This window comes from Primulina huaijiensis, chromosome 2, assembly GCF_012295235.1.
Source record: "Primulina huaijiensis isolate GDHJ02 chromosome 2, ASM1229523v2, whole genome shotgun sequence".
Taxonomy (NCBI): domain Eukaryota; kingdom Viridiplantae; phylum Streptophyta; class Magnoliopsida; order Lamiales; family Gesneriaceae; genus Primulina; species Primulina huaijiensis.
In genome coordinates, this window is record NC_133307.1 from 8,635,440 (window position 1) to 8,654,917 (window position 19,478).

Consider the following 19,478-nt stretch of genomic DNA (forward strand, 5'->3'; position numbering starts at 1 on the left):
TACTCATAGTCGTACAAGATTCCAGACAATCTTGCAGAGAATATCACGTATCATCATCTTCTTTCCAGTTATAGTACTAGACAATTTTAAAAAAATGACATCCTCAAATATATTCCAAATACATTTAAAAATATTATATTCTTAAGAGTAGGTCTCTTGTGAGACAATCTCACGAATCTTTATCTGTGAGACGGGTCAACATATCGATATTCACAATAAAAAGTAATACTCTTAGCATAAAAATTAAAACTTTTTCATTGATTACCCAAATAAGATATTTGTCTCACAAAATACGATCCGTGAGACCGTCTCACATAAATTTTTGTCTTTTCTTAAATATATAATTACCAAAATTAAAAAATAAAATACCCTCTTGTTGGGGTGCCGTGTCCGTTAGCAGTCCAGTAGATTGCCATTTGCCACCCAGAGCTTGTTTATATACGCTTTAAGGTATTCATACTAAACGCCCAAAGTTTTGAAGTTTGTGGCGAAAATGGGAGAAAATAGCAGAGTTTGCGTGACGGGGGCGGGAGGCTACATTGCTTCATGGCTGATCAAGCTGCTTCTTTCCAAATCTTACATCGGTTCATGGCACAGTCAGAGATTCGGGTTATTTTTTTGTTTTATCAATTTTTGCATGCAGTATAGTGCTTGGATTAGATTGGATTTTTTCCCGGAAATATTGGTAAAGTTAACCTAGGTACTTTGTTAGCATGTGTTTGAGTGACTCGTTGATCCTATGAGTGATTCTTGATTTTTAATTAAATCGGTTTTGATGATCAGCTGATAGTTTATGTAGTTGCTCGCAGTTTATAGGAATGGGGGTAAATCATTGGAATTCATTCGAGGTGATATCTATGCTTGTCAATTTCGAGCTCGAACTCGAGCCACTAATTGAATTAGTTCGTACTTTGAATTGAAACCTGGTATTGTGTATTAAACTTTGAATAGCATTTACGAACTTTTCTTTGGGAATAAACCTTGCATATGAAATTTCACAAGCACACGTTTGAGTTTGATACAAAACAAAAATGAAAAAGAGGTTGAAGAAAATCAATCTCACGAGTCATTTGGGTTCACAAGTATTGTTTCAAATATCTGTTCGTGAACTTGGATATTGAGTTTGACTTTGCCTGGGAACTGGTTGTTCATTCACACCTTGGATGATAGTCTGACGCTGGGTTTACTGCCTTTAGGGTTGACTGGTGCATGTTTTGTGCTCCTTTGTTTCTTCTTTCCTATCTTTTAACCTGTCCATGATTTTTTATGTGCAAATACCTGTATTCGACAAAAACGACCTGGAAACATATCATATACTTGCTTGGGGATATTATTTTTGATCGACTCTTTAATCTGTTATGCTCGTACTCTATATTAATAAAAATCATTGTGGTTGCTAGTGTAAAATAATTTTGCTTTTCAGTGTTACTGATGTGTCATATGACTTTCTTCTTGTTTGTTGCAGGGTATGACAAAAATGTTCAGCTGAAAAGCCTTGAGTATGCAGCTGAGAAGCTTAAACTTTTTAAGGCAGATTTGCTGGATTATAACTCAGTGCTTGCGGCAGTTGATGAATGTGATGGAGTATTCCATGTTGCCAGCCCAGTTCCTAGAGGCTTTGTTCCAAATCCAGAGGTATGATTTTCAAACTCTTTACTTAATTTAAAAATTAAATTGATATTCGAGAACATGTTTGTCTGAACATAGTGACACCAACTTCTTGACTTTCCGTGAGTGCTAAATTGGTTTGAAGGACAATTCCGCATACTTTCTTGCATAAATTTGCTGACATGACATCTTTGCAGGTAGAACTCGTTGAGCCTGCAGTAAAAGGTACACTTAATGTCTTGAAGGCATGCTCTGAAGCTAAAGTCAGACGTGTTGTTTTTGTATCGTCAGCAGCTGCTGTTGTGATGAACCCCAACTTGCCCAAGGATCAATTGCTGGATGAGACATGTTGGTCAGATGCAGAATACTGCAAGATGACAAACGTAATTGCTAGTGGATTGCCAATAACTTGAAATACTATTTTGTGCTTCTCATTGGACAATTTATAGAATCTATATTTGATCACTTGATTCTATATCCACAGAACTGGTATTGTTATTCGAAAACAATGGCAGAGATCGAGGCTCTGGAGTATGCAAAGAAAAGTGGACTTGAGGTTATATCTTTGTGTCCCTGCCTTGTACTGGGACCGATGCTGTTGCAGAAGGTAAACGCTAGCAGTCTTGTTCTCATCAACCTTTTGAAAGGTATTACCTTTGACCATTGTTTCTTGTTGCATTGCTTAATTTAGTTTATTTCATTTTCTTTAATTTTCTCTAAATAAATATTATTTTTTAAAATTTCAGCTATTTACTATGTTGTTATCTTTTAAAATTTAATGTCGACTGCGTCATGGCCAAACTGAAGGTCGTAGACTTTAGGTCTGGTGATTAAAAGTAATCTTATTGTGTCTTTCCCAGCTTCTATATATTTACAGAATGAAGATTATATTTGAATTGTCCATTGGAGTGTTGGTTTATTTAAAATAACACAGGGGGTCTTTATGCGATTTACCACTAAAACCCAAGAATTTATGAAAGTTTACACAAATGGAAAGCCTTTAAAGTACCTTTTCTCCTTATTTCTCTAAACAGGCTTCACGTTTACACATTTGTGTGCAGCCTTTTGATTATCCCATATAACACTGCTTTGTACACTGTGTTCGATCCTGTAGGAGGAAATGAACAAGTGGTTAACCGCTTCCGGAAGGTGGTGGATGTACGTGATGTAGCTGAAGCGTTAAAATTTGTCTACGAAACACCTGAAGCTGAAAGTCGGTATATATGCATGGCGCACACGGTTTCATATCAGGGTATGGTGGAAATTTTGAGGGAAATGTATCCTAACTATGAGTATCCCAAGAGGTAAGAATGTTTCACCGTGAAACATCAACTCTTAAGGAGTTTCACTTGATAAAGATGTACCATACACTTTTTTCAGCTTCAAAGAGGAGGGAGATGACACGCTGAAGCTCACTTCGGAGAGACTGCAGAAACTGGGTTGGAGGTACAGGCCGCTTAAAGAAACACTTGTTGATGCGGTGGAGAGTTACGAACAGATGTCCATGCTTGATTCATGATGCAACATAAATATCCAGTTGGAACAAATCAGTTCTATGCGTCAGGGCGAGCATTTCCAATAACTTGAATTCTCGATCTTTAAATGGACTTCGACTTGGTGTGTTACCAAATACAGTACTCCATGGTGTTCTTTCCAAGTGATTAATTTAAAGATTATTGAAACATGAACTACTTTTTAACTTTAAAATCTTAATAAATTTTTTTACTTCAAACATAATTTCGAAATTCACAATTTAACATAACTTAACATTTACATAAATCAAAATAATTTAACATTTAAAATCTAAGTGTATAAAAATTCATAAATCGTCAAATAACATATTTCAACTCTATCCTTTAATATGATCATAGTAACTTCAAAATAAATCATAAAAATCTGTAATTAACTCATTAATAAAATCCTTTAAAACTTTGACTATCAAGTTAATGCGAAAAATAAAATCCCCCGGGAGTGTACTGTCGGACTCGATTCACTCAAGCATGAGCGCCTTCCTCAAAATCATCATCACCTGCAGCATTCAAATCTAGTGAGTCTAATGACTCAGCACGTTCTAAACAGGAGTAGCAAATAATACATATACAAGCACATGCAATAAAATCATACTTTTATTCAAAATAAGCTTATAATCTTAAATAAATCATAAATCGTAAAGCTTTCAATCATTTTGGATGAAGTTTGATCCTTGAAAGTGACTAGCTTTTATCTTCTGGTTGACTGATCACTGTTAGCTCACCATTGCGCATGGAAACGGGCACTAGGCACTGACGTAAAATGAAAATACGATCGTTAGGCTTCATCTGGGGCCTTCTCCGGTAAACGATCTCCCTCTAGAGACTTCTCACTCTAGATATTCTCAAAAATCATATATCATATCCTCTTTGTCACATTCAATTCATTTCTTTCAAAATATTTTTTTTTCCTTTTTAATCATAAAATATCACGTCCTTTCCAATTTCGTAAAATAACATTTTAATAGTAAAAAGTGCACAGTTTTACCATAAATAATAAAATCTCATATTTTCATCATAAACGTTATAACATATCATTTAACACGCGTTCTAATCCCTCGGGACACTTCCAAACATTTCGTACTACCTAGGTATAAAATGACTGTTTTGCCTCTGGACTTAAAATTTCTCGATTTTGACTTTTTCTTACTTTTATTGACTCGAGACTATCCCAAATAATTATTTAAGCTTAAATTTAATTTTTAATATTTTTATTTAACGTAAACTCGTGGATTTCGATTTTAATTCCTTAATTAATAATTCCTGAGGCGTTTAATTTCTCGAATTAATTCAAACTTAAAATATTTTCTTTCCAAACTTTAAACATAAACTTTTTATTTCTAAAATAAGCTCGTGAACCATAAACCGACCCTCGTGGACCATGGTTCGAACCCTTTTCTCCTAAACCCTAAGTTCGAACCCTACCCTTCCATCTCGAGACACGGCCCAATTTCATCGAGCCATGGCTAAGCCACTTTAGCCCATTCACTGATCAGACCCTCATGGCCCTTTCTGAACCCTCTTGGACAAGCACCGCAGCCCCCAACCCACGCAAAGTTACCCTACGCAAGCTCCGAGTCGCGGCGCCCTCTTCTAGCCTCACTAGGACTCTAGCTCACACTAGGACTCTTTTACTCCAGCAATCACCGACCCTCTCGCACCCTAGCCATCCCTGGACCTTGTTCCTACCTCTGCTCTCCAGCCTAAGCCATCGTCGAGCCTCCTACGCACACATGGGAAGAGTCCTAGCCCTATTGGATTCCTCCTCGGCTGCTGTCAATGAGTCCTAGCCATGCTAGGACTCTTCTTAACATGAAGCCATGTCCAGCACGACCACCTGCCCAGGCCCAGGTCGAGCCGCATGCCCTCCTTCCCCTAGCCGAACTCTTACATGCCAAAATTTCCATGAAAACCTTAGGACACTACCCCTCACCATGCACGGAACCTTCTAGCTCTTGTCCAGCCCTCATCTCGCACCTAAACGGCACTTGTTCCATCTCTTAAACGTCCTATGTTTACGGTGTACTCGTTGGAAATCATAACACGTTCATATACGCATAAGAATCTTCAAAACTTTGAAAGTAATCGTCAAAACGATAACCAATTTGAAGTCAAATATTTTGCATGCGAAAATACATAAAACATGCATATTATGATTCGAATGATGCGTCAAAAAAATTTAGAAACGTGCATTTGCGTTTTAGAACGCTCGAATATACTATCGTCGCCGTGGAGTGCGAAGAAGGACGAACGGGCAACGAAGAACTCCTTGTATTCTCCTCTCCAAATTTTCGAAAATTATGTGTGTGTGAAGTGTACGATTTCGGCTGGTTTGTGTTCTTAGAAACCCTAGGTTTTATTTTATAGATTTTAATTTGCATGATAATGAGCTTTGGTTTTGGGATTTTATGTTTAGAAGAAATTATGCCTACTAATCTTAGGTAAATTAGGCCCAATAACACTTATTTAATTGAAAAATAAAAGTTTATAAAAATTAGTTTTCAGATATAATAGTTTTGATCTTTTAAAAGTCTCTCGTTTGCCCAAAACCAGCTAACCGGATAAAATCGAGCTCGTCTCGTAAAATAGTTTAAACTCTACAAATTTTAGAAAAATTTAATCATATTAATAAGCCTTGAAAAATATTTATTTTATCTTGGTCGTCCCCGATCTCCTTTCCCCAGCCAATTATCGAGTATTCAGATAAAATCTTCAATCCTCATGAAATCATGTCATCTAATCATTTAATCATATAATATGCATCATGTAAACATTTAAAATCAATTAAATAAAACAATTAAGCAATTTAATTCATTTGCATGCATGTGGTTTACGAAGGTTGGCTTTTGGAGGTTGCAAATCCTCCCCCCCCTTAAATAAAATTTTGTCCTCGAAATTAAAACTTACCACATATTTCGGGATAGCGACTCCTCATCTCTGACTCAGTCTCCCAAGTGGCTTCTTCCTCCGTGTGATTTAGCCATTTGACTTTGACCATTTTTATCACCTTGTTCCGCAATTTTCTCTCTTGTCTACCCAAGATTTGAGTAGGCCTCTCCTCATAAGACATGTTTGGTGTAAGTTACAGTAGCTCAAAGTTAAATACATGTGAGAGGTTCGACATGTACTTGCGGGGCATCGCTATGTGGAAGGCATTGTGGACTCCTGCGAGATTAGGTGACAACGTCACTCGATATGCTAATACCCCCACTCTTTCGAGTATCTCGAATGGTCCAATGAATCTTGGACTAAGTTTGTCTTTTTTACCAAATCTCATAACACCCTTCATAGGTGCTATCTTTATAAACACATGATCACCTACTGCAAACTCGAGATCTCATCTTCTTTTGTCCGTTTAGCTCTTTTGTCGACTCTGCGCAGTTTTCATTCTATCTCGAATCTTGGCGACCATTTCTACGGTGTGATGAAATATCTCGGGTCCCATCGTAGTCCTTTCTCCTACCTCGTCCCAATGAATAGATGATCTACATTTCTTTCCGTAGATTGCCTCGTATGGAGCCATTCCTATAGATGAATGATAACTATTATTGTAAGCAAACTCCACTAGAGGTAGCTTCGGTTCCTAAATTCCTTGGAAATCGATCACGCATGCTAGGAGTAAATCCTCTAAAATCTGTATGACTCTCTCAGACTGACCGTCGGTCTGAGGATGAAATGCGGTACTGAATAGTAGCTTAGTTCCCAATGCTGCATGTAGAATCGTCCAAAACGATGAAGTGAAACGTGTGTATCTATCCGACACTATAGACACTGGAATCCCATGCAGTCTAACTATCTCTCGAATATATAACTCCTCATATTGAGTCATGGAAAAAGTCATCTTGATTGGTAGGAAATGTGCTGATTTAGTAAGACGGTCCATGTGGCGTACCATACTTTTACCATTCAAAATTTGCGGAAAAATTTAAAATTTTCTTAAACATAAAATAACCTTCAAAGCTTGCCATAAAATATCTCAACCAAGTCCCCCATAACACATGGTTGTTCAACATAACTACAATAAAATTTGCTAACAAAAGGTTTGCTCAAAGTGTTTCCATCAAAATATGAAATCAGAGTAATTTAACTTTTGCATAAAACTTAAACATGGCGGTCCTCGGGTTTAGCCTCCCGCTCATTCCAAGCCTGCCACTCGGTCGCCACCTCATGTCTCCTCATCAACATACTCGCCTGCATCGATCAAGTTTAGTGAGTCTTAAGACTCAACACGTATAAACCGGAATAACGAGTATTACGTAATAAAACCACATGCAACTTTAAAATAGAGCGTACGTACTAAAACTTGAACTGACATACTTGAACATCATGAACTTAAATTAGACGTGCCATCAACATAAAGCTTTTCTTAAACATACTTGCATCATAAACTTGAGCGTACGTAACGTAATTTTGCGTAGAGGCATGTTTCAAAGCGAGTGACCCATAACATAATAAAGCCTGATCAGACACACCACAGTACTGGGCTGACAGGGACGTATCCACTGCCGCATACATAAGATCCCCGTTCATAAGTTTAACTGGTGGATTGGTCCCTGGTCATAAGTTTACCGCTTCCCAATCCTGATCTGAACCCGTTCATAAGTTTAACGGGGCGGAGAGGTCCTCGGCCACGTTCACCGACTTCCAAACCCATTCATACATTTGGTCACAAGACAATTAGCATACCTCAAAACTTAAAATATTTTCCTGTACATCATACATACTTACTTGGCGTTGAGGGATTCATTTGATTTCACTTAGGCCGCTGCTGCACATACTAAATGAATTTCAACACTTAATTTGCATAAATTTGACGTAGGTACTCGAGCTCACCACCGAAGTGCATAAATAGCTGATGTCATTCTAGATCACTCGGGACTTGACCTCGTTTAATCATACTAACCATGACATTAAACCCCGAACCAAACTCTAAGGTGTCGTGTGAAACCTTCCCAACAATAAATTACATGAACTCACTACTACAACTTGAAAAGAAGTGGGTAACCAAACATTCGTACAGAATGAATGGCGCTCGGGCGGTAAAGCATTACCGCTCGGGCGCCGAGCTCGCAGAACAAAACTCTCGGCAGAAAGAGTGGCGCTCGGGCGGTAAAATGTTACCGCTCGGGCGCAGAGTTTTCTGATGTTATACATTGGACAGAACGAGTGGCGCTCGGGCTGTAATAAATTACTGCTCGGGCGCCGCGTCTCCTGGACTCCGCGACTTAAAATCTTATACTCTTCGAATTCGATTACACAAATGGTGAACAACGCCTCGAGACCCATCCTAGGACACTATGGAACTGACTTGACTCCACAATTGTCCCAATCATCTCCAAGGAAATGACGAACCCCACGTAACACAATAACTCTCATAAACTAAAATTTTGACACAACAAAATAGCTTTACGACCACTCGATCTTCAAAGTGCCTAACGACGCGAAACAAAACGTCAAAGACCAACCCAACATCATTAAAACCAACCTAAATGCAGCAACGATCACCCGTCGATCCCCAACAAAGCCTGCAACTATAAAACTTCAAGAATTCATCAATAACATATTTTTCGGAAAAACACAGTTTGAGCAGTCCCTCGAAAACGGTCATACCTCACTCAATTTTTATCTAAAAGTTTCGAATTTTATATCAAATCGAAGGTATCAAGAAGTTCTACGATTTTTGTGTTGAAAGTTTTCTCAAAATAATGACCAAAAATTCGCAGTAATTAAAAAAAAAACAGCGAAACTAATTTAGATCTAAAATCTATTTCAAAACTGATCCAAATCCTTTTCCGCTCAAACGACGAACGTAACACACATATTTTTACGCATAAACAACGCAACACGTAATATGACATGATCGATGCAGCAAAAGAAATATTATACGTGCCTTTTGATGATAAACTTTACCCAAGCGGCGATACCGAAGCAGGAACGGAGCGAGGCTTGATCCGGGACGACTTGCGGCTCGAATTTCTTGCAATAAAATCACCGAAAAGTGCTGAAATTCTTTGGAGGGAGGGGTGGCTGCTGAGTCTCACAAGAACCCTAGGTTTTTCACTCCTTTTTTTTTTTTAAAAATAAAACTAGAATGAATTGTGTGTGTGTGTGTGTGTTGTGTCGTGTGGTGTGTGTGTGTAAAAGTGTGTTTTGGTGGAAAATGTGTGTGTGTGTTTTAATTAGGGGTATATAATTTGCTTAATGATAATTAAAAGTGTTACTTAAAAGTTAATCCCCTAATTACCAAAATAAAATACACCATGCTAACTTTAAGAGCTTAAAAAAAATTCTAAAATCCCTAAACACAATAATAAGGCTTTTAAAATGCTAAACTAATTAAATTATTTAAAATGCCTCACCCTCAACTTAAATAAAATACTGCATTTTAAATTGTCAATATCGTCACCGGTCTCTTTTCCTCGATCCCGCTTCGAATAATCGCCTGGAACATGAAACTTGAAAAACATTTTAACGTGCATCATATAAACATTAAAATAATGCAATTTAAATAAATCATGCATCACTAAAATCATTTTAAACTTAAATAAAATATTTAACAATTTAAATAAATGCATGGGTTATACGTGTACTGAATTTGGCACTACAGTTCCTCCCCCACTTATAAAAATTTCGTCCTCGAAATTAAATCTTACCAAATTTGCCTCTGACTCCCAAGTGGCTTCTTCCACTGATTGGTTTAGCCACCGGACTTTGACCAACTTGGTCACTTTGTTTCGTAGCCTCCGCTCCTGTCTGTCTAGGATTTGGATAGGTCTTTCCTCGTACGACAGGTCTGGAGTCAACTGCAATAGCTCGTAGCTCAGGACATGCGAAGGATTAGCCAAATATTTCCTCAGCATCGAGACATGGAACACATTATGTACCCCAGCCAGATTCGGCGGGAGGGCTACACGGTAAGCTAATGTCCCAACTCTGTCCAAAATCTCGAACGGTCCAATAAACCTCGGACTCAGCTTGCCTCTCTTCCCAAATCTCATAATGCCCTTCATGGGTGCTATCTTTACAAAAACGTGATCACCAACGGCAAACTCGAGATCTCTCCTTCTCTTATCAGCATAACTCTTTTGGCGAATCTGGGCGGTCTTCATTCTATCTCTAATTTTGACCACCACATCTGCAGTCTGTTGAACTATCTCTGGGCCAAGATTTGCTCTCTCACCAATTTCATCCCAATGAACCGGTGATCTGCACTTTCTTCCATACAAAGCCTCGTAGGGAGCCATACCTATAGATGATTGGAAGCTGTTGTTGTAGGTAAACTCCACTAGAGGTATCTTAGACTCCCATGTCCCCTGAAAATCAATCATACAGGCTCTCAGCAAATCCTCTAATATCTAAATCACTCGCTTAGTCTGGCCATCTGTCTGCGGGTGAAAAGCTGTGCTGAACAGCAACTTTGTCCCCATGGCTACATGTAAGCTCTTCCAGAAGGACGACGTAAACCTCGGGTCCCTGTCGGACACAATTGAAACTGGGAACCCATGTAAACGGACTATCTCCCTGATATAAAGCTCCGCATGCTGCGTCATGGAGAAAGTCGTCTTTACTGGCAAAAAGTGTGCTGACTTAGTGAGTCGATCCACTATGACCCAAATAACATTAAAACCTCTGACTGATCTAGGCAATCCAACGACGAAGTCCATACTGATATTCTCCCATTTCCACTCTGAAATAGGGAGCGGCTTAAGCATTCTTGCTGACCTCTGATGTTCAGCTTTCACTTGCTGACAAGTAAGACATTCTGATACGAATCTGCGAATGTCCCTCTTCATCCCCGGCCACCAATACAAGATCTGCAGGTCCTTGTACATCTTGGTACCTCCTTGGTGGATTGAATACGGAGATGCATGTGCCTCTGTCAGAAGATCCTGTTTGATCGAATTAACACTAGGCACTTACATTCTATCTCTGTATTTCACAATGCCATCTGAAACTGTGTAAAGTACGCTGCCCTTAGCTTCATCCTTCAGTCTCCATTTCTGCAACTGCTCGTCTGAAGACTGTCCTTGACGGATACGGTCTAGTAAATCAGACTTGACTGTCAGATTAGACAGCCTCGGAGCTCTGCCCTTAGGATAGACCTCTAGACCAAATTTCTGAATCTCAGACTGAAGCGGTCTCTGAGCTGACAACTGAGCGACAACGGCCACTTTTCTGCTCAAAGCGTCTGCGACAACATTAGCCTTCCCTGGATGGTAGCTAATTTCGCAGTCGTAATCTTTCACAAGTTCCAACCACCGTCTCTGTCTCATATTCAGCTCTTTCTGCGTGAAGAAATATTTGAGACTCTTGTGGTCGGTGAAAATCTGACATTTCTCGCCATATAGATAGTGTCTCCAAATCTTCAACGCAAACACCACGGTGGCTAACTCCAGATCGTGAGTCGGATAGTTTTTCTCGTGCACCTTCAATTGTCTGGAAGCATAAGCTATGACCCGACCCTGCTGCATCAATTCTGCGCCTAACCCGAGTTGAGATGCATCGGTATATAACACAAAGTCTCCTTGCCCTGATGGCATGGCCAGCACCGGCGCTGAAATAAGAGCTTGCTTCAAAGTGTCGAAGCGCTTCTGACATTCATCACTCCACACAAATTTGGCATTTTTCTTGGTTAGTGAAGTGAGTGGCACTGCTATCGACGAAAATCCCCGAATAAACTTACGGTAGTAACCGGCTAAACCCAGAAAGCTGCGGACTTCTGATGCATTCTTCGGCTCAACCCATTCCTTAACGGCTGCTACCTTCGCTGGGTCCACCTCAATACCACTGCTAGATACTATATGCCCCAAGAATGCAACTTTCTACAACCAAAACTCGCACTTACTAAACTTTGCAAACAACTTACGGCCCTGCAAGGTCCATAAAACTGTCCTCAAGTGCTGGCTGTGCTCCTCATGGCTCTTCGAGTATATAAGAATATCGTCAATGAATACTATGAAAAACTGGTCGAGGAACGGCTGAAATACTCGGTTCATGAGGTCCATTAAAATAGCTGGAGCATTTGTCAATCCAAATGGCATCACTAAGAACTCATAATGCCCATATCTAGTCTTGAAGGCTGTCTTGTGAACATCTGCATCTTTCACCTTCAGCTGATGATACCGCGATCAAAGATCTATCTTAGAGAACACTGAAGCTCCCTGCAACTGATCGAACAAGTCCTCGATCCTTGGAAGTGGGTATTTGTTTTTGATCGTTACCTTGTTCAACTCTCGGTAATCGATACACAGCCTCATGTTCCCTTCCTTCTTCTTTACAAACAGCACTGGTGCACCCCATGGAGAGAAACTAGGGCGAATAAATTCCTTATCAAGAAGCTCCTGAATCTGCTGTTTGAGCTCTAGCATCTCAGCTGGAGCTAGTCGGTACGGTGCCTTGGAGATTGGCACTTTGCCTGGCATAAGATCAATGGAAAACTCCACCTCTCTATCCGGTGGAAGTCCTGTGACGTCGTCAGGAAAGACGTCTGGGAAGTCTCTGACTACCGGCACATCTGATATAGAAGGAGTGGGCACGTCCGGTGCTGAGATAACGCTGGCCAAGAAGGCCTGACACCCCTTCGAAATGAGTCTCTGTGCCTGCATGCAAGAGATCACGCGCGGGAAACTCCTCCATCTGGCTGGCTCAAAAAAAAACTGCTCCATGCCCAATGGTCTGACTAACACTGATCTCTTCTGAAAGTCGCTAAGAACTCTGTTCTTAGTCAGCCAGTCCATTCCCAATATGATGTCGAATTCTGGCATTGGCAATAGGATTAAATCTTCATATACTAGGTGGCCATGCAGTTCTAGATCGATATCTCAGGCCACACTGGTAGCTATCAGCTCTTCCCCTGATGGGACTGTCACTGAGAAGTTCACGTCTAGGAAATGGACTTGAGGTCCAAATGATTAGCAAAAGTCTCCGATATGAAAGAGTGAGTGGCTCCTGAGTCTATCAGTGCAGTGATGGATAATCTCTTAATAAAAATATTTCCTGAGATGCGTTAGCACAACACAAAACTTATATCCCCAACATACAAACAGTAACCTAAAGTATACTAGAACTCAATATCCCAAGTCACACAAAATATTACTGGCACCCTAATAATCCTAAGCAAAATTTCCACAAGCATGGCAAAATAATACTGGGTTTAGGTAGAAAAGTTTACCAGTCAGTAAAGTGGTGTCTGGATCCGCCTCCTGTGCGTGCAGGGCGAACACCCTGCCCTGGGTTGGCTGCTTCCACTGGGGGCACTCCTTCACAATGTGGTCACTGGACCCGCATTTAAAGCATTTGCCTGCTCCATACAAACACTGGCCCCTATGCCGACGATTGCACTTTGAGCACACGGGGTATTCTGGCTTCAGAGGAAGTCCCTGATGCTGGATTGGATCCTTGCCCTGCGGCGGTCCATGATACTGCTTCTTCCCTGGCGGCCCCTGGAGAGGCCTCCTATGCTGGGGTCGCTGATGCTGCTGCTGCTGGTACTGCGGAGCCTGATAGGGCCTCTTGCCCTGCCTGTCAGCCTCAATATCTCGCTGGTCTTGCTCTGCCGCCAGCGCTCTAGATACGGCGACTGCATAGGTAGCAGGGCCAGCTACCCTCACATCACGGCGCAAGATCGGCCGCATGAAATGCCTCAGCTTTGCTTGGGCATCATTCTCAATGAGGGGTACGAAGTAACACCCCCTCTCAAACTTTCTGACAAAATCTGCCACAATACTGTCTCCCTGTATCAGTGTCATAAATTCCCTGGTCAGACGAGAGCGTACCTCTTCAATGAAGTATTTGGCATAGAACACCTCTTTGAATCCGTTCCACGACAGAGTCTGCAAGTTTACTGCCACTGATGCACTCTCCCACCATAATCTAGCATCCCCTAACAGCAAGAATATAGCGCATCTGACCCTGTCAGCGTCAGTCAGCTCCATAAAGTCAAATATTACCTCGATGGATTTGATCCATCCCTCAGCTACCATCGGGTCAGTAGTACCCGAAAACTCCTTCGGACTCATCCTCCTGAACCTCTCATATACTGCCTCTGGTCTAGGCCTCTCCTCAGGGCCTACAACAGTCTGGTTCCTCGCAAACTGTGTGAAGAATTGCGTCATACCAGCAAGCATCTGCGCCTGCATATCCGGAGGTGGACGAGGAGGAGTGACCCTCTCCTCATCACGATGCTCTCTGTCCTCCTCCCTAGCTTCCCGGTTAATCATACGTCTAGGAGGCATACTGTTCCAATGAATTACCCAACACGTAAACCCAACATGCATGAATATGATGTAAATGACATACGATGCACGAAATTTGAACTTAAACATGAACATGTTGAGATCATGGCTTAATGCGTACTACATAGCATAAATTTTTTTTGAAACTTTAAAACTTACAAACTTGAGGTGTGACTTTGTGAGCTTCTTGCGGCTGGCGGTAGGCGTAACCCTTTACAAGAACACGGCTCTGATACCAACTGTGGCGTACCGTACTTTTACCATTCAAAATTTGCGGAAAAATTTAAAATTTTCTTAAACATAAAATAACCTTCAAAGCTTGCCATAAAATATCTCAACCAAGTCCCCCATAAGACATGGTTGTTCAAAATAACTACAATAAAATTTGCTAACAAAAGGTTTGCTCAAAGTGTTTCCATCAAAATATGAAATCAGAGTAATTTAACTTTTGCATAAAACTTAAACATGGCGGTCCTCGGGTTTAGCCTCCCGCTCAGTCCAAGCCTGCCCCTCGGTCGCCACCTCCTGTCTCCTCATCAACATACTCGCCTGCATCGATCAAGTCTAGTGAGTCTAAAGACTCAACACGTATAAACCGGAATAACGAGTATTACGTAATAAAACCACATGCAACTTTAAAATAGAGCGTACGTACTAAAACTTGAACTGGCATACTTGAACATCATGAACTTAAATTAGACGTGCCATCAACATAAAGCTTTTCTTAAACATACTTGCATCATAAACTTGAGCGTACGTAACGTAATTTTGCGTAGAGGCATGTTTCAAAGCGAGTGACCCATAACATAATAAAGCCTGATCAGACACACCACAGTACTGGGCTGACAGGGACGTATCCACTGCCGCATACATAAGATCCCCGTTCATAAGTTTAACGGGTGGATTGGTCCCTGGTCATAAGTTTACCGCTTCCCAATCCTGATCTGAACCCGTTCATAAGTTTAACGGGGCGGAGAGGTCCTCGGCCACGTTCACCGACTTCCAAACCCATTCATACATTTGGTCACAAGACAATTAGCATACCTCAAAACTTAAAATATTTTCCTGCACGTCATACATACTTACTTGGCGTTGAGGGATTCGTTGGATTTCACTTGGGCCGCTGCTGCACATACTAAATGAATTTCAACACTTAATTTGCATAAATTTGACGTAGGTACTCGAGCTCACCACCGAAGTGCATAAATAGCTGATGTCATTCTAGATCACTCGGGACTTGACATCGTTTAATCATACTAACCATGACATTAAACCCCGAACCAAACTCTAAGGTGTCGTGTGAACCCTTCCCAACAGTAAATACATGAACTCACTATTAGAACTTGAAAAGAAGTGGGAAACCAAACATTCGTACAGAATGAATGGCGCTCGGGTGGTAAAGCATTACCGCTCGGGCGCCGAGCTCGCAGAACAAAACTCTCGGCAGAAAGAGTGGCGCTCGGGCGGTAAAATGTTACCGCTCGGGCGCAGAGTTTTCTGATGTTATACACTGGACAGAACGAGCGGCGCTCGGGCGGTAATAAATTACCGCTCGGGCGCCGCGTCTCCTGGACTCCGCGACTTAAAATCTTATACTCTTCGAATTCGATTACACAAATGGTGAACAACGCCTCGAGACCCATCCTAGGACACTATGGGACTCCACAATTGTCCCAATCATCTCCAAGGAAATGACGCACCCCACGTAACACAATAACTCTCATAAACCAAAATTTTGACACAACAAAATAGCTTTACGACCACTCGATCTTCAAAGTACCTAACGACGCGAAACAAAATGTCAAAGACCAACCCAACATCATTAAAACCAACCTAAATGCAGCAACGATCACCCGTCGATCCACAACGAAGCCTGCAACAATAAAACTTCAAGAATTCATCAATAACATATTTTTCGGAAAAACACAGTTTGAGCAGTTCCGCAAAAACGGTCATAACTCACTCAATTTTTATCCACAATTTTTGGATTTTATATCAAATCGAAGGTATCGAGAAGTTCTACGATTTTTGTGTTGAAAGTTTTCTCAAAATCATGACTGAAAATTCGCAGTATTTAAAAAAAAAGCAAAACGTGAATTTAGATCTAAAATCTATTTTAAAACTGATCCAAATCTTTTTTCGCTCAAACGACGAACGTAACACATATATTTTTACGCATAAACAACGCAACACGTAATATGACATGATCGATGCAGCAAAAGAAATATTATACGTGCCTTTTGATGATAAACTTTACCGAAGCGGGAACGGAGTGAGGCTTGATCTGGGACGACTTGCGGCTCGAATTTCTTGCAATAAAATCACCGAAAAGTGCTGAAATTCTTTGGAGGGAGGGGTGGCTGCTGAGTCTCACAAGAACCCTAGGTTTTTCACTCCTTTTTTTTTTAAAATAAAACTAGAATGAATTGTGTGTGTGTGTGTTGTGTCGTGTGGTGTGTGTATGTAAAAGTGTGTTTTGGTGGAAAATGTGTGTGTGTGTTTTAATTAAGGGTATATAATTTGCTTAATGATAATTAAAAGTGTTACTTAAAAGTTAATCCCCTAATTACCAAAATAAAATACACCATGCTAACTTTAAGAGCTTAAAAAAAATTCTAAAATCCCTAAACACGATAATAAGGCTTTTAAAATGCTAAACTAATTAAATTATTTAAAATGCCTCACCCTCAACTTAAAATAAAATACTGTATTTTAAATTGCCAAGATCGTCACCGGTCTCTTTTCCTCGATCCCGCATCGAATAATCGCCTGGAACATGAAACTTGAAAAACATTTTAACGTGCATCATATAAACATTAAAATAATGCAATTTAAATAAATCATGCATCACTAAAATCATTTTAAACTTAAATAAAATATTTAACAATTTAAATAAATGCATGTGTTATACGTGTACTGAATTTGGGCACTACATTCCAATATTACCCAAATGACATTGAGTCCTCTCACTATCTTTGGCAATCCTACCACGAAATCCATAGTAATGTTTTCCCACTTCCACTCGGGGATGGGAAGTGGTCGAAGCATTTCCGCGTGCCTTTGAAGCTCTGCCTTCACTTGTTAACATGTCAAGCATTCGATACAAGGCGCATAATGTCTCGTTTCTTTCCCGACCACCAATATAAAAGTTGCAAGTCCTTGTACGTCTTGGTACTTCTTAGATGAACAGAATAAGGGGTACTGTCAACTCTAAGTGAATCACCACTAGGAACCCATAGTCGACCTCGATACTTAACAACGCCATCCTTGATTGAATATAACATGATGCCCTTTGATTCATCTCGCTGTCTCTATTTCTGCAATTGTTCTTCATTCGACTGTCCGACTCGAATTCTATCTCGTAAAGTGGAATGCATTGTCAATGTAGCGAGATTAGGGGCCTCTCTCCTAGCATAAACTTCAAGATCAAATTGCTGAATTTCCACTTGTAAAGGCTTCTGTACTGATAAATGTGCCAAGACTGTACCCTTTCTACTTAAAGCATCCGCAACTACATTAACCTTATCGGGATGGTAGCTAATGTCACAGTCGTAGTCCTTAACAAGCTCTAGCCACCGTCTTTGTCTCATATTCAAGTCCTTTTGGGTGAAGAAATATTTAAGACTTTTATGATCCGTAAAGATTTTGCATTTATCACCATACAAATAGTGCCTCCAAATTTTCAACGCAAATACAACTTTTGTAAGCTCAAGATCATGCGTCAGATAATTCTTCTCATGTGCTTTTAGCTTTATAGATGCATACGTTATAACTCGCTCATGCTGCATAAGAACTGCGCCCAGTCCTAGCTTCGAAGCATCAGTAAATACCACATAATACCCTTGCTCTGTCGGCATTGCTAAAACCGGCGCTGTAGTGAATTCTTGTTTCAACTGATCGAAGCTATTTTGACATTCCGGTCCTCATATAAATTTCGCATTCTTCTTCGTCAAAGATCTCAAGGGTACTGCAATGGATGAAAAACCCTTGATGAACTTACGATGGTAGCCAGCTAAACCCAAGAAACTGCGTATTTCTGTCACACTTTAGGCACATGCCACTTCATAACTGACTCGACCTTCGAAGGGTCGACCTCTACTCCCTCTTTTGACACGATGTGACCTAAGAATGCCACCCTCTTTAGCCAAAACTCGTACTTTGTTGAACTTTGCATATAATTTCCAATCTCTTAAAACTTGAAAGGTCGTCCTCAAATGGTGATCATGCTCCTCACGGCTCTTGGAAGAGATCAAGCTATCATCGATGAAAAAATAATGAACTTATCGAGATACGACTGAAATACGCGATTCATGAGATCCATGAAGATCGCTGGGGCGTTAGTCAGCCCAAACGGCATCATTAAAAAATCATAATGTTAATAACGTGTCCTGAACTTCGTTTTATGTACATCCAACTGCTTAACCCTCAACTGGTGATATTCAGACCTAAGATCTATCTTTGAAAATACCGAAGCTCCTTGCAATTGATCAAATAAATCCTTGATTCGGGGCAAGGATACTTATTCTTTACTTTCACTCTATTTAGCTCCCTGTAGTCGATGCATAACCTCATAGTCTCATTCTTCTTTTTCACAAATAACATTGGCGCGTCCCATGGAGAGAAACTATGTTACATACCGTACTTCTAAACTTTTTAAAATTTACGGAAAAATAAAAATTTTCTTAAATACAAAATAAAATTTCAAATTCGTATTAAAATAACTTGCTCGTCTAAAAACATTTGCAATAAAAACAACCACAACCAAGTTTGCCAAAAGTAATAATCGTTTAAACATCATAAACCACTTCATGAAAATCTGAGTGCTCGAATCAACATGCATAAAAATATTCTTAAAAACATGGGCGGTCATCGGGTTTAGCCTCCTGCACAGTCCAAGTAGGCTCATTGATCCCCACCCCTCGTCTGCTCAAAGTCATCCTCACGTGCATTGATCAAATCTGGTGAGTCTAAAGACTCAACATGTATAAACTGGAAATAACAAGTAATATGTAATAAAACCACATGCATCTTTAAAATAGAGCGTACATACTTGAAACTTTAACATGCATACAAAAGCTTGATCATACATTCATAACATAGACGTGCC

The 19,478-nt window shown here is 40.3% G+C and overlaps 1 pseudogene; it reads left to right on the top strand.

The window, feature by feature from the left end:
• Positions 1-400: 400 nt before the first annotated feature.
• On the top strand, positions 401-3,292 carry LOC140966632 (cinnamoyl-CoA reductase 1-like; annotated as a pseudogene).
• The last annotated feature ends 16,186 nt before the right edge of the window (positions 3,293-19,478 follow it).